At 37.0% G+C, this 15488-nt stretch overlaps 1 protein-coding gene across 4 annotated transcripts in view; it reads left to right on the top strand.

Annotated features, from left to right (window-relative positions):
• Positions 1-15488, top strand: part of CCSER1 (coiled-coil serine rich protein 1) — a 627487-nt gene that overhangs the window by 529067 nt on the left and 82932 nt on the right. The gene's annotated exons all lie outside the window — the stretch shown is intronic.

The following is a 15488-nucleotide window of genomic DNA, read 5'->3' as shown; positions in this document are numbered from 1 at the left end:
ACCTTTGCACTTGGCAGAAGAAAATTTCATTAAAGAGCTGTTGCAAGAAACTGTTTTTAGCAATAATGGAAAACCATGTCCTACAACCTGTTTTTCAGGGATTAAAATTAATGTAATTAATGTGAGTTCATGAGCTTATGCACATTTATTATACCTAGACATGTGGAACATGAATCATGTCTTTCTAAGCATTCTTCTTACGAGAAATAAAAAGGAACGAGTGCTCTTTCTAAATGCAAATTACCAAATCCAAACTGGTAAAAATGCATGTAGCCCAATTGCTTCTGATGGTGACACATCTCATAACACCATTTCTAACAACAGTCCTTTCTTTATTTATTGCCAGTCCTTTATTTATTTATCTAAATAAATAAATTTAATATTTATTTTGGATCAACTTCCACTCCTTATGGCTCTCTAAGCTGCAGTGTACCTAAAGCTATAGCTTCTTCTGAATGAGAAAAGAAAGTTTTTAAAATTACACAGCGACTATTTCTAGGCTTTTTAGTCATATCTCAGCTTTTTCATTCTGATATCCAGTATCTCTTCAACAACTTCAACAGCATAACCATTTTCCAATGTAAACATAGTTAACTTTCTGTGTAAGTTCCTCTTTTGCTAGTGATGCCTTAGGATTTTAGTTTTTATATTTTTCATATATTTGTAATCCTGCAATTCTTTAGTGTATAACTCTAAACTCCCTATACAGTGTTAGCTACTGTTCTCCCATTTTGGTCAGACAGAACAATTCCTCTCTAGCCTGAGAATCAAGGACACCTTACTGTCTCAGGCCCTGAGAAATGTAAACAGAAGTGGGTTAGTGGAGAGCAAACTTGGGGTAAAAGACTTCATTACCTGAAGCTGTAATTGGAGGATTAACCCTGATGTGAAAATGGACCAAACTTACAAAAGTATGAAAACCCGTGACCTGTCATCCATTTTAGGGTGTAGCCCCTGGGGGGCTTTGTCTGCCCCAAATGTACCTGAAGGCCCTTCAATAAATATAGCTGCTTTTTATTCTCTTAATTTTGTCTGGCCTCTGTTTTTAGGTAGTCCTGTATGGTATTGCTAGGACACTAGTTGTTTTTTGTCTGTCCCTACAACTTCAGACTGTAAAATGGTAATAAATTAGGAAAAGGGAAGTGGCAAGTACTTCTTTTTAAAGTAATGCTCTGAAATAGCTGGATATAGGTGTACAACTTTTACATGTATTGAGTGAGAAATTTAGAGCCGCTAAGATCCATCTCAGTACCTCATTCACAAGCTGGAGGTATTCAGGATGTTTATTGGCATAAATAGGACGAGGTCCTAAAGAGCTGCAAGCTGCAGTTTTGTAGCATGCAAACAGCAAGATGTGTTATTTCGAGGTCAAACCTAGATGAACTGTCATTGCTTCCTCGTTGTGTTCCAATGTTGCATAATTACATTACTTCTATGGATTTTCCCTACTTATTGGTAAGGTAAAATATGTGGGATGTAAAATTATCTATTAATTGACACAATTAAGCCAATGGATAAGGGCTGTGGTTCAGTTGTTGTAATCATGTGAGGTAATGGCTTTGTTATGGTACCTGCTGTAGAATCACATTTTGCAAAAGCACAAATCTAGCTTAAAATAATTAAAAATTGATTTGTTTTGAACAGTGAGTTTCCTAGAGAAGGAATAACTGGAAACCTCTAGATAACTAAAGACATATGTAATGGATGGACGAATAGTTGTGTAACTGAGTCTAATCCCACTGGTAGGCTCAGTCATTTTGCAGCATTTTTGGACTCAAATTAGTAGACACAATTCCACATTATGAACAGTATTTTGGGATCACAGAAGCACACAGTATACCTCCCATGCTTAAAATAAGACTTAAATCTGTTTGCTAATTTAAATATTCGACTTTTACGAAGGTTTTGCAATCTCAAGACCACTCCTGAAGTTCATACACCTTCTCTTTTGGTATATGAGGACCATATAATTCCAGCAGCACTTTTCTTACATTTTTTAAGCATAACCTTAGTCTGGTGGTCAAAGTTCAGTAAATTGTAGTAATTGAAAATACTTTTTAAAGTGAAGCTGTATGATAAGGGAGGAGAACAGGACCTGAATGAAATACACAAGTCTGTATTTTGCTTCTGGGAACAGTCTGGGAACAAACAGAAAAGCCTCATCTTGTAGCACTGCTCACAACAGTGCTAGTAAAATCTACCAAATAATTCTGCCTATTTTCTGCATTATATGTTGCATTATATGTTCGTAGTAAGAAACTAGGGCAATTGACACAGAAGTGTTATTATAGTGTATGGATCATGAATTTGCGGTAAGTTGAGAAAAAGAAAAGTTGTATTCAGCTACTGATACTTGAATTGCAGTCCTGGTAATCTAAGCCTTTTGTGATTACATTGTTTGTATTGTATTGTTAATCACAAACATCCCTTAAATGGTTGCACAGAATGGGCTAGCATTTTTTAGATGTAATCAGTACTAAATGAAGCTAAGCAAGGAGTGCTCTTTGTATATGGCCTGTGCTACTGAACTTTCTGGTTTGTGTATTTTCACTTGTAAAGCCTTTTCTTTTTGGTCACATCTTGGCAATTTGAACTACATCCATGAGATTGTATGGCTATGTCTAATGGCGTTTAAATAGTTTATTTTTTTTATCATTTTTAGTTTAGTTTCTAAGAAATATAATAAATGTAATGTGGAATGCCATGTAATTAGTACTGTTCTTTTACATTAGATAATAAATAATTGATATTTTGGGTTATATCCATATGCTATTCTGAGATGAAATTGTGAGATTTCAAAGTATTCTTTCACCCAGATCATTAAAAATCTGCTGGAGGATTTTCTTCTGAGTCTGTTTTGGTTTTATGCAGAACATATTAACTGCTGAAAAAAATTCCAAGCCCCCAAAGACTCGAGTTAAAAGAAATCTCTGTAGTTCCACTCATGCAGCAGCTGAAATTCTACACTGTTATAATTTTGTGGAAAAGCAAGAAATCAAATCTATCTATAATTTTATTTTATAAAGAAAATACTATTACAGTTTCTCAGAAAATGTGCTTGTGGGTATATTTGAAATGCACTGGGAATATGAATGCTTGATGGAATTTAGTGCAGACAGTGAATCATGGTGATCAAATATTCTCTATTAACAAATATTATCTTTTAAAAAGACTAATTTTTGTGACTCAAAACATCAGTGCCTTTTGTTTCAGATTTTAATGAAACAATTCACTTTTGGCACACAGCTGTAATGGACAAATGCCAGAGGATGGAAGCAGAGGGCAGCATGTTTCAGTAAATCTAAATAGATTAATGATATTCAAACTCAATTTAAATGTCATTCTTGTTGTTTGCAAGTCTAGCCAGAGTCCTTTAGAGATATTGGTGTTTTTTTCAGCACAGACTGGGAAGATGAGTGTGTCCCAGTCTGCTTGGTACCTGCTGCCATCCTGTGCTGCTGCAGTTAGGTCAGCTGAACCTCACACCGCCTTTGACTCTCCTGCTGTTTTCTCAGTGCTAATTTTAAGCAGTTTATTAAGTGAGAGTAAATTTCTCATGGCTCATGGTATTCCTGTGAGCCTTTGATAATTGGAATAATCACTTTATTTCCACTTCCACTCATCTAAGCTACTTAAGTAGACACTACAGTAGGCTGAGGCAATGAATGATTTCTTCTTTCCAGCCGTATGTCGGTCATGCAGTATAAGTGCAAATCAGAGCTAGACAAGCGTGCCAATTACTACTTCCAAAATGTGTCTCTCCCACAGAAGTTATTTATGCACACTGCTAATTAGCCATTGAGATTTTTGTTCACTGGAGGGGAACAGATCCACATGCATGGCACCGCAGGAAGCCTTAAAGTATGGGCAAGGATATCTGTGTCCAAGGCCCCAGGCCTCCTGCTTCTCAGCAGGACATTCTGACTTTCAGTAATAATTTACATTTTAAGATAAAGTACTGCCACAGATGTTTGTGACTTGTAATTTCAGACCTTACCTGAAGAAGGGCACAAGGGAGTTTAGGCAGGATCAATATGAATAAAAGTCTGTTCCAGGAAAATGTATTGCCTGCTCCCATTTTCATCACTCAGTATTTTCTCATAGTGCTGAGGAGCCTTTCAGACTTGTCTATAATTAGGGCTCTCCAAAGTAGCAATTTGCTCTTGCTTTTGTTTCTTTTGCTTCATTTCTTAAGCATAAATTATTTATTTTTTGTTTCAGATACTTCCAGGAAAACATGGGCTTCTGCTATCTTGTCTAACCAAGCCTTCTCATTTGCACCACAAATAAGTAAACACCCCATATAGAAATAACAGAACGGAGACATAGCTCTGCTCAGAGGTGTAGCACTTGTCTCAAATAAACAGCACGTTGGTGAGACATGAATGAGAGATGTAACAGTACAATGTAGTCAGACATAATTGGGAAAAAATACAGAGGCTAACTGAGGAATAACACAGAGAGCAACCATGATGGAGAAGTTGTTAGTTGTAATCGAGCTGACCTGCCTAGGACACAAAGAGATTGAAAGCATTAGGGACAAAAGGAAAGTTGCTATTAAATCACAGTTACAGGTAATTTAATGAGGATTTTATGTAGAATCAAGATCTCAACACCTCTTATTCAAACTTTTGCTCTTGTTCCCCTTCCAGTTCTTCTCTCCTTGTTTGCATGTAGCTCTGGTGGCAGCCTCATTTTATATATGGTTTCTTGTTAAATATGGTTTCTTGTTTTAGTCAGTTGCTGGTCTTTGTGATGTCAGTTTAGGAGTAATGTCTACGGAGTGCCCTCACCTCAAAGATCCTCGGTTATGCTCTATACCACTTGTGTTCTTTCTGAGCCCGTAAATCTCCCCTTTCACAGTGGCACAGCATCATTAGGATGAGCAGTGAGTACTCTGCTCTCTGTGATCCTTGGCCAGTGCTGGGGCCTCTTAGAAGGAGCTTAGAGGTAAATGACTTTGGCTATGCAGCTGAGGAGAGGATGAAAACAGTACTGTTTAAAAAATTACCTCGTAAGTGCCTATCTTCCCCTTCTCTTCCTGTTTTGCACGTAGAGTAAGAGGCTTCTGCCTTTCTCTCTGAGATCTGATGGGGCCTTCTCCCTTGCCAGGGAGGATGCCATGCCCTAGGGTACCCTGATAGATGCAAATGTTGCAGTCCTGAGTCAGCAGCATAAAAATAATATGTGTATTTATATACTAATTTAGGAAGCTCCAGCTTTATGGAAACTTCAGCAGCATGTTTAAGGGACAGTGATTTATTAGCCACTGTCAGGAAAGCAGGAAGGAAAATTTGCAGAAGCTGTGAAGTAGATAAGGCAATAGAGGAAAAAAAGAAAGCACTCAATCTCACACGTGCATATTTTATTCCAAACGTTGGAAGCACAGAAATTATTGTCAGAGTAAATTAAAACATTCACATAAGAGAGTAAAACGCAGAATGTAATCTGAACTTGTGCTAGTAGTATCATCTATGATAAGGGTATGCTTTCAGGTTTTTTATATATTTCCAGTGTAGGATGAACAAAACCAATAAATTCACATTTCTACTCCTAGGAAAAGGAGAACTATGGCATTTAAACAGCTGTACAAGTCAGCTTCAAAAAGCCTACAGTTGAGTATCTAATTGTTGATAGTAATGCTCCTCTGCATTCTCTGACCAATGTGGGAAATTTTAAATATGAGGTATTATCTGTGTGAAACCTTTCAAGAGAAGATATAAGTAAAGGTAAATGATAGTCACTCATCTATCATTGGCTATAGTAGAAAGTGGCAGCCAGAAGCTTACTCATTTTGATTTAAAAAAAAATGCTGTCACACTGTCAAACATGCCAAAGCAATGCTTTCTGATTCATTTTTCATACCTGTTTTCCATTTCACAGAAGCAGCACAGATTGAATGGGGTAACTTCTAAATAAATTTCAAGTTTATTTTTAATCAATAGCAAATTAGGGATTTAGTTTACTGAGCAGCTGTGCCATAAATTATAACAGCACACCTCAGGTAGAGAGAGATCTTGACACTCCTGAAGACAGGAATGAGCAGTCAAGGGACGGGACAGACAGATGGGAAACTCGTTTATGCAGCTTCATTGTCAGTCACAAAACCAATGTGATTTTACATCTTCTGAGAGGGAAAGAAAAAGCACTCCTTTAGTATGTTTATACCAACTTAGAATAAGATTGTGGAAAGGACTGTGGAGGTACAGGATATAGGAGGTCTAAATGAGAGTTCAGCCAAGCTGCCAAGATTAAAGCATGCTAAATAAGATGGAAATAAGAGTGTCGTGACAGCAGTGTAGGTGCCAGTGTTACTACCCCATACAAATCTGTCTTACTGGGCTTGATAGTCAAGACCAGTTGTGGGTTTTTTGCAATCAGAGTTGTAATGCAATTTTGATGAGAAGCAGAAAAGAGGGGCAAACAATGGTATCGTTTTAAAGATTCATGGAACTGCAATATTGTGGTAAAAGCTGTAGATTCACAGGACGGTCAGCAGTAGAGAATGCAATGGAAATGGCTAACTGTTTCAAATAGTCAACATTTTTTGGCTGTTCAGTCAGCCGAGTTCTTAAGAAAACCTACTGAGCTCTTAAAAGAGTGGTGAAAATATTGTTTTTATGTGAAGCAAAATGTGCTGAGATACAAACAAAAATGTAATATGCAATAAATACTATAGGCTATTTATTAGAAAAATGGTTAAGAATCACTTTTGCTATGAAGGAAATGTGTTATACACAGCAGTGGTGCTGAAGCTGTACACTTCTCAAATTAGGTTTACACTTTCAGATTAGAAAAATGAGTTGAAAATGTGTTGGGAAATGTGAAATTTTCCTTGGGAGCTTAACGGCTTATTTGCATAAACTACAAAATAATCAAATAAACCTGAGGCTGGCTTTTAAAGTACACACCAAGGAAATCATATACTCTATTCTTGTGTTATTTTAACAAAAACTTTAATTGACCTCACAGTGTGGTGGTGTAAAATGTGTGTGATATAGTTAGGTAATGAGTTAGGCTGTTCAATAAGACATTAAGAAATAAATAGCAGATACGTTAATAAACAGAATCAGTGTAAAAATGGTGAAGTGTCCTTAATGACTGATGCACTACAGTGTGTCATTTTACACTTAAATTCATGATGCAATTTAAGAAAAATCTAAGACACTAGTAGAAGTCATATCAATTGTATTACTAACTTAAAATTTTATTAAAACATGTGTGAGTAATAAAATATTTTATTACTAAAATCTGGTTTTTGTGTTCTTGAGGGCAGTTTAGATTTGTAGAGCTTGATGGCACACTAATCTTCTATTAATTCTGATCCAAATGAACTTGTGCTTGTCTGTGTTGTCGTTTAGATATTTCATAAAGTCAGATAATCTAAAGCTGTAGGCAAAGATTCCATAAGATAGTTCCAAAATCAAGCCGCTGGAAACAACAATCTACCTTTTCCCCCATCTTTAGTTAAAGACACATTTCTCATGCCCTGCTCTCATTTTTGGCTCTTTCTACTTGTTTCTTTCCTCTTTTAAATCACCTGGAGGGGAGAGTCATAATTGTGCACAGTTCAAACTTCACTTTGCCCATTTGCAAAAAGGGATGTAAGGGATGTAAAAAGGGATGGAGGTCATGTATGAGTGCAAAAGAGATCAGAAGGGTTTCTCATCCTCACAAAATACAACATAAATAATTTTGTAAGTAATTTTTTAGTACACGCTATGTTTCTGAATGCTCTGAGTAAGAAGTAATGCACTGAGCACACACACTAAATTTTCTACCCCTTCACACCTGAGTTGCAGTGAATTGTTTTTTTCTTGTCTTGAGCTAAAATTTATGTGTTCACAAAACTGCCATGTCTCTTGGTGCAATTTTCAGCTTCAATGGCAAGTAAGGTCTAGGAGTAAAAATAAATTAATAAATAAGTTTCAGAGGCAAGAGACCAAGCTTTTTGTTGCAAAGATAATCTGGGAAAGTTTCATCCAGATTTTAAACTGTGCTAATGCCAAAATGTCCAACAAGAAAACTTTATGTCAAATATAGTGCACAAGTTAAGCGCTTCTTCAAAATTAGTCTTGATGGTAACACTGGGAAGACCTGGGGGAATAATTCTGTAGCCATATAAAGTTGTTTATGGGTCTGTAATTAGACAGTAATCAGTCAGTGCTTGACATTTTAGCACTTCAGCCAGCTGCAATGCAAAAGTACCAACTTCAACTACAAATCTCTCATTACCAGTAAAACAGGATTACTGACTGTTATGACTGTCAACATGCATTTTATTTTAAATAGTAATCAGAGAAATTATTGTAGTTCATTCTCTAAATATGCATATTTTCTCTGTCCCTTTTTTTTTAAGTTTTTTGCTGTGACAGATTAGGTAGGATGAGGTCATGGAACGTTTTCCTTAGAAATAACACACATTTCTGTGCCAGTTTAAATCTTTAGCTTCAATTATAAAGAAAAATTAAGATGTGCTGTGGAGTGAAACTACAATGGTGAAAGATTAATTAGCTAATATTTGTGAAGCTGCGAAGATAAATCAGGTTATGCAGTGTGCGTGTAAAGTATTACTGTAACAGGGTTGCTAAATGCATAGTTGAGAGTTAGTTGGAGGGTTGAATTTTTTCTCAATCCGCTCACTTCTTCTCAAATCTTCCATATTGTGAGGACTTGTAGGCGCTCATGATAATCTCCCTGGCACTGGTGGATCAATACTACTCAATTAGTTTAGCCCACACTTCTTTCACAGTCTATTAGTGCCTCTACATGTCTCATCACACTAAATCCTTTGGGAGGAACTGAATGATGAATCATTCCTCATTTGCAGTTCCTTGTCTATGGAAGACAATTTAGAAAATTGGTTGTTTTGGGGGCAGCAGTGACGAGTGAAGACAAAATTTCTTTTCTAAAGTGAATGATGCCTGGACCTAAATGTTCCTGCCCAAGCAGAACCCAAACTGTGGACTTCTAGATAGAAGAGCTGTAACAGTGTGTGCAGACCTCTTAGTATACAAATCAGAAATGTCGCAGTCATATCAAATGAAGTGCCAGTCCAGTATAAACCCACTCTTTGGCTCAAAGAATCTTGACAGGTCAGATTTGTCTGGAAAGACTTTCGTGGGCTCAGGCATAGCCTGACCTTAAGTGCCATAAAGCAGCATAAAGACATTAAAGCTGCCTTTTTTCTTCTGTGTTGTGCACTCCATCCAAGGCACGGTCTTGGACCCATGTCAGGTGTTTACTAAATGTGCAGCCGTCATGCCATAACTCCCACCCGGGAGTGATCACAGTTGAGAACAGTGACAGGCCTTCAGTCAGTCTGCCCTGGGACCAAAGGGGAAGGCTTAAGAATGGGACTTGCAGGTAGCACCAAGTTTACACCAGCCATTGTGTTAGATGTAGATAATCAAGATAAAAGAATAAGGCTCTTCTACAAAGGCTGAAGTAGAATAAGTGATATCTTATTATATATGTTTCAAATCTTTGCTTTCTTTTTAAATAAATTAGGCTCTTCATGGAAGACACTGTTTCTGTAGTGTTTTGTCTTTTTCATTTTGGAGGATATGCAAAAATTTCAAACTTTTATTTAGTCCTTTCCTTTTTGACCGTCTCTGATCTGCTTCACTGCTTATCAGCTACAGGTCTTTCTTTTTTTCAGATATGAGGTGTTGCCTCTTTTGCTACCACTGGATAATGTGTAAAAGTGAGATTTGATTTATAATAACAACAGTGGTAATACTAATAATAATATTAACTGGATGTAGGATCTTTCCTCCCACCTGAGAAGTAGTAGTCCGAACCACTATGCAAAGAAGCTGTAAAAGGAACATGCAGTTCTCAATATTAACCCAGTGATAGTTTCTTTTCTTAAAACCCACTAACGTTGTATTTTCAGTATTTTAATATAACTTCTGTCATTTAATTTGACATGTTGTTCACAACTTTTTAATGAGTCTTTCCCATAAATCTGAAGAATATATTCTCTGAATTTTTCACTTAATTAAGCTTAAGTAGCAATCTATTTGGACAGTGATAACATCATTTTTTCATACTAATTTCACTAATGTATCTTGTAGCCATTTACTGGACCATTCAGCATTGTCCTGGTGACCACATTTGTAGCCTTAACTTAGAATTTCCAAAAATTAGTTTACTATTGTCTTCAAGCTTCTGTATTTACTTTATATTTCAGTATCTGAGTCTCTTTCCTGTTTAGCAGAATTCTCCTTCTCTCATACACAAGTTGGGAAGATTAGTTGGTTTTCTAATGCAGAAGTAGGAAAAAATTGGCAGTGCCTCCTGGTTTTGCTTAGCCCTATGACAGTGTCATGCTACTTGGTGAAACCAAAGGAGCTGGAAAACAGCTGGGCAGTGGTGCCTTTCTGGAGAATATCCTTGTTCTGATTCTGCCTCGCTCTTTTCTGAGGGAGCCAGCTAAGACTTCTATGTGAAACCAGCAGAGCTTGGTTGCAGTTGTAGTTATTCACTGCAGTTGTAGTGAATACTGAAAACTAGGACATTTGTGAATATTTTAGTTACTTTTCTGTAGATGTCAGACGGAAGTTCCAGGTTGCTGCATGATAAATAATAGAGACCTGTGATTTATTTACTATTTTTACACTCTGCGTTTGTCAGAAGTAAAAGCGCAAGTGAAAAGTCCTGTGTCACCATAAAATTTTTCTTACCTCATCACAGTTAAGCTGTAGCTGCAGCATAGCTTTTTGCTCAAGGAGGGTTTGCAGAATTTTAGTCTCTTGTTCGTTTAACCTCTGTAGAGCTGTGCAGAGCTGCCCTGCTCAGAAATGTTGCAGATGAGATATCAAGCTCCTTTTGTGAAAGAGATTGGAGACTTTTGTCTTAGTTCTGCTGTAAGGCCTGGAAGTGCCTTCAAATGTGATGTGAATTAGTATGCCCAGTGTGAGTTATATTCTTTGATTTTTACAGTTTTAAGAACTCTGGTTCTGATTTACAGTAAAAAAAAAGGAATCATTTATCTGCTCTTTAATTATTAGTGAGATGGATGGTGTAGTCTGATGTTATGGGAGGATGCGTTCATCTTTTCTGCTGGCACAAAGGCAGTGGGATAGTTGAAGGATAAATGTTCAATCAGGGAAATTCTGGTTTTGTCACTGCATACAGGGAGTATACTTCCTTTCTGCTGAAACAAAGCCTCTGTCTTCCTGGAGCTGCGTCATTTCGCTTAAACAAGCTCCTGAAACTCCTAAACTATAAATGTGCTCTATACCATCCATCCGTAAGTGGCCGTAACAGGGAAATTTGAGTGTGATTACAGATTTTCTAATTTTAAAACACTGTGTGTAGATTTACTGCACATTTATTCCTGTTTCTGGAACCCTGAAGGAGGTGTCTTTCTCAAACTCAGAAATACTAAGAAAACTTACCTGATTTTTTTTTCTAAATAAAATAAATAAATAAATTCCAAATTAACATTTCTGCAGATTCCAGTAGCGTATTGGTAAAGATAGTATTTGCTGTTTCCCTGTGGATTTAATAATAACTTTACTATTCATCAGTAAGAATGTTTCTTTTCACCTTCTTGATATTCCCATGCTTTTGCAACTACTTTGAGGGAGTAATGCATGGTCACCATGTAGACCAGGAGGTTCTCTTATCTACTGGGTTCAATGTTTGATTTATATTTTTAGATATTTTGTTGTTGTTGTTGTTGAGAGATTCAGTGTTGTAGGAATGTGGTTTTAGTGTGCTTTTTTTAAAATCTGCAATTATCTGGATTTTCCAATTTCTGTATTTTGTAACAAATACTTTTCTCATGAACAACTTTATTCATCATCGGGTACTTGGATTCTATAAGAATGAAAACCTTGGTATTTTTTTGTGTAAGTTTGTATCATGCCACTTAGTCTTCAGGTTAGGCAATTTTCTGATAGGAAGTAACAGCCCTAACAGCAATCATGCTTCAGCTGACTATCTTGGAACAGGATACGAGCTTGTGACAGTTTTTGCTTTTTCTTGCCTCATTAAAGTTCTTGCTCTAAAGATATTTTGCTGCTGTTGACTGGTCTGCAGTCTGTGATAGTGCAGGCAACTTAGGATTGCCTGGAACATCTCTGTCACATCTTTGCAACACTTCTCAGGAATACATTTGTTATCCTTGTCACAATTACTACATGCTGGTGTTTCTTCTGGATTAAATGAAGTTGTATCTTGTATTGATCTAAAGCTACAGTGCATGTGCTGCCATTCTGCAAAGTGATGACTTTGTGAAGTATTTTTTTAATGCAGTTACTTGAACTAATCCTTTATTTCCCCATAGAATTAAAAGTGCATTTAGATTTACCACCTTGTCTATTTGTGCAGCCCAGAGCCCAGGGCCCACCATGCAGCTGTGATGGGGGGCTAGAGTTGAAATGGGGTCACCTGAGAGGTAGCAAGGCTTGTGTGGCATTCAGGGAGGTGTTTGATGCACACCAGTGGCACCCACTGGGCACTGCCACTCTGGTGGCAGAGGAGAAGGGGCCATCAAAGTCTTTCTTGAATGGAAACTCTCTGGGAAGGGTGGCTGGCCTTGTCTTCAGCCCTTACCATTAGCCCAAGAGAACATTGTTTTCTCCACATCAAATACTCTCTTTGTTTCTAAAGTAATTCAGTTGCTGTTGTATTCCCACCTAATTCACACTCGCTGTATTCCCTTTGTCCCTAAGTCTGCATGACATTATACCATAAATGCTTCAGCCTCTGTTAAATCTTAATTAGAAGCAAAACTGGCTTGAATTAACCAGGTCTGGCTGTATCAATATTTTAGCAATGTAATTTAAGACTATATGTAGAACGTGACTTGTAATTCAGAGGATTATCTAGTGTTGTATAATGAGGGGAGGAAAAAAAGATAACATTTTAATGTCTTTTAAGGCTTTTTGAAATGAAGTTCTCCCTTGGTTGTACTTGCAATCAGAAGTACTTTTATATTTTTATTTTATTTCTGTTTCATCTCCAAGCTTTATAGAAAAGCCCTCCAGACCAATGGAATGAAACTAGGATAAAATAGTGGGTTACTGCTGAAATTAAGAACCAAATTGTCATGCTTCCTCTAGAAGGAAGCAAGTGTCTGTTAAGGCTCCCTTGTTCCCTCAGATTTACATTTAATGGTGGAACTGCTTCTGTTTCTTCTTTTATTGAGAAGGTTTTGTAGCTCAGTAAGAGTGATGTAATCACTTCAGTCTCATGCCTGGGAGCGTCGTGGCTAAACCGTTTTGAGCCATATTTTTCTATCTCCCCTCAACCTCTTGCTCAGGGATTGTGACAAAAAAACCAACCCAGCAACCACAAACCAATTTGTGATAGTTGCTGCCACGTATGATCTACCTTTTAAATAAATTGTGTATCACAAGTATAATACTTACCTGACAACACATGTGACATACTTAAGGGTACCTGTAGCTTTTCTTTAATGGTCATTTTCCTAGAGCTGGTTTGAAAATTACTTTCTCACCCTAATGTAATCTCTCCAGAATTTTCACTAGTGTCATTGAAAAATATTTTTAACGAAAATGCCAAAGGGCACATTTGCACCCAGCCTTTGTAATCTGATATCCACCAAGTCTAGGCTCGATTGCAGCCATTTGACCAAAATCTGATGAACTAGCAAAGAGGGAAAACCAAGTCTCTCTCTTTTTTTCTCTGAAAATGTCAGCTACATGCACTGTCTAGAGTACAGTAGTTGAGTTTACAGGCTACCGAGAAGAAAAGTAATGAATTAAAAGGTTGAAAAAAATTAATTCATTTCTCGATTGTTTTCATCTGGTTATTCCCCAGTATTAAGCAAGTTTTCAGAAGAGAGCTGTTCCACCCCTGTTAATTTGGAGTACCTTCTGAAAGCAGCCCTAAACCACTGTATCTCGTTAGCAGTGTGCCAGTGTTTCCAAGCCATGCACGAGGAAACTGTCACTGCTTATGACAGTTGTGACATCATGTCACCTTCTCTTGGCTTCCACCTTCATGACAGATTTACGATGCCTTTGACCATTTGAGTCTACTGTCAGGCCCAGTAGTCCTGACGAAGCACAAATTTTACTCTAAAAAAAATAAAAATCTCTTTTTCAAACTGGATCTAGGTAGAAGTTTTGAGGTGTCTACAACAGTGATTTTCCAGAGTTTATGAAATTCCCATTTGGCACTTGGCAGGGAACCAGGCCAAGTGTGTGAAAAGCTTTTTGAACGGCCAGTTTCCTCGCTGACCTTCACAGTGTATAACTTATACAATGGACTAAGTGTCATGAAACCTGCAGACAAACCTTGCAGATTTTCACACTCAGGTTTCTATTTCCATGCAACCCCAATTAAAAAAAAAAAAAAGAAAGAAAACGTATTTCTTAAGTGCAATCATCATCAAATATCATCTGCAATCCTATTATGAATGAGAGACAGGGATCATTATTTGTGCATGCAGTTTGAAAAAAACCCCATAAATTATTATTGCTTTGAAAAACTTTTGTTCGGTCTAAGTATTGTGATTTGCATCAGCTGTTTATAAAGGAGGGGGTGTGATCTGAGCTCAGCAAGAAAGATCCAATCCTGTCTGTGAGCCTTTTCCTCCAGAGTAAATAAAAAGAATTTATGTGAATAGATTTTTCAGGAGGTGTGTGGAACTTGGTCTCTTTTTGTCTCTTTGGAAGTGCTTTGTTTTCATGCCGTAAGCATGGGTCAGTAAATAGTCATACATACTGACATGAAACACACAGTATGAGATTCTGGTTTCTGGTCCCAGATATTCAGTCATCCACTTGCCATCTTTAGTTCACAATATATTGTTTCTCCTGCCTTATTTCATTCTTAAATTTCAACTTAAAACATCACAGAGTTTGGCTGAATACATGAGATCTATTACCCAAAATCACTACTTTTCTGAACTGCTTCTGAGGGCTTGCAGAATCTCTCTTGAGCTCCCTTTTCCCACTTCTGTGTTCATTAGTAAAGATCAACGTGCTTGTGCACTCTTTATCTTTCTTAACTGGTAACATGCCAGGTAAGCAAAACTATTAAAAATGGAGTCTGTTAGTGAGTTCATTATATCTACCCAGCAGCAGGACGAAAAATATTCCACATTATCATGCTGCAGTTGAAATGACTGTTTTAGGAATTAATGTTTTTCATGGTCTACCAAATGAATCTGTATTATTTTCCTTTATTATTTTAACTGTCTTGAGTTTCTGAACACCCACTTCTTGTTTATTGACCTATTCTTTTTGTAGAACCGTTGTTGCCTTATAAAATGACCAAAAAATTCTGTTCCATGAGTATTAACAGTATTACTAATTAATATCTTCTTATGAACTGAAAATCTGCTGTGTTGCCAGTTAGTATATTAGAAAAATTTATAATACAATTGACCATCTGCTACTTATATTCTGTGATATTGGCTGGCTCTATTAATAGAGGTAAATACTGCCTTAAATTGAAAAGGCTGTTGTTCAAAGTGTTATTCATTTTTTGTTGTTTGTGCTCTT

Source organism: Corvus moneduloides, chromosome 5 (genome assembly GCF_009650955.1).
Source record: "Corvus moneduloides isolate bCorMon1 chromosome 5, bCorMon1.pri, whole genome shotgun sequence".
Taxonomy (NCBI): domain Eukaryota; kingdom Metazoa; phylum Chordata; class Aves; order Passeriformes; family Corvidae; genus Corvus; species Corvus moneduloides.
The sequence above is the reverse complement of the archived record's forward strand: the minus strand, read 5'-3'. Positions and strand labels throughout refer to the sequence as shown.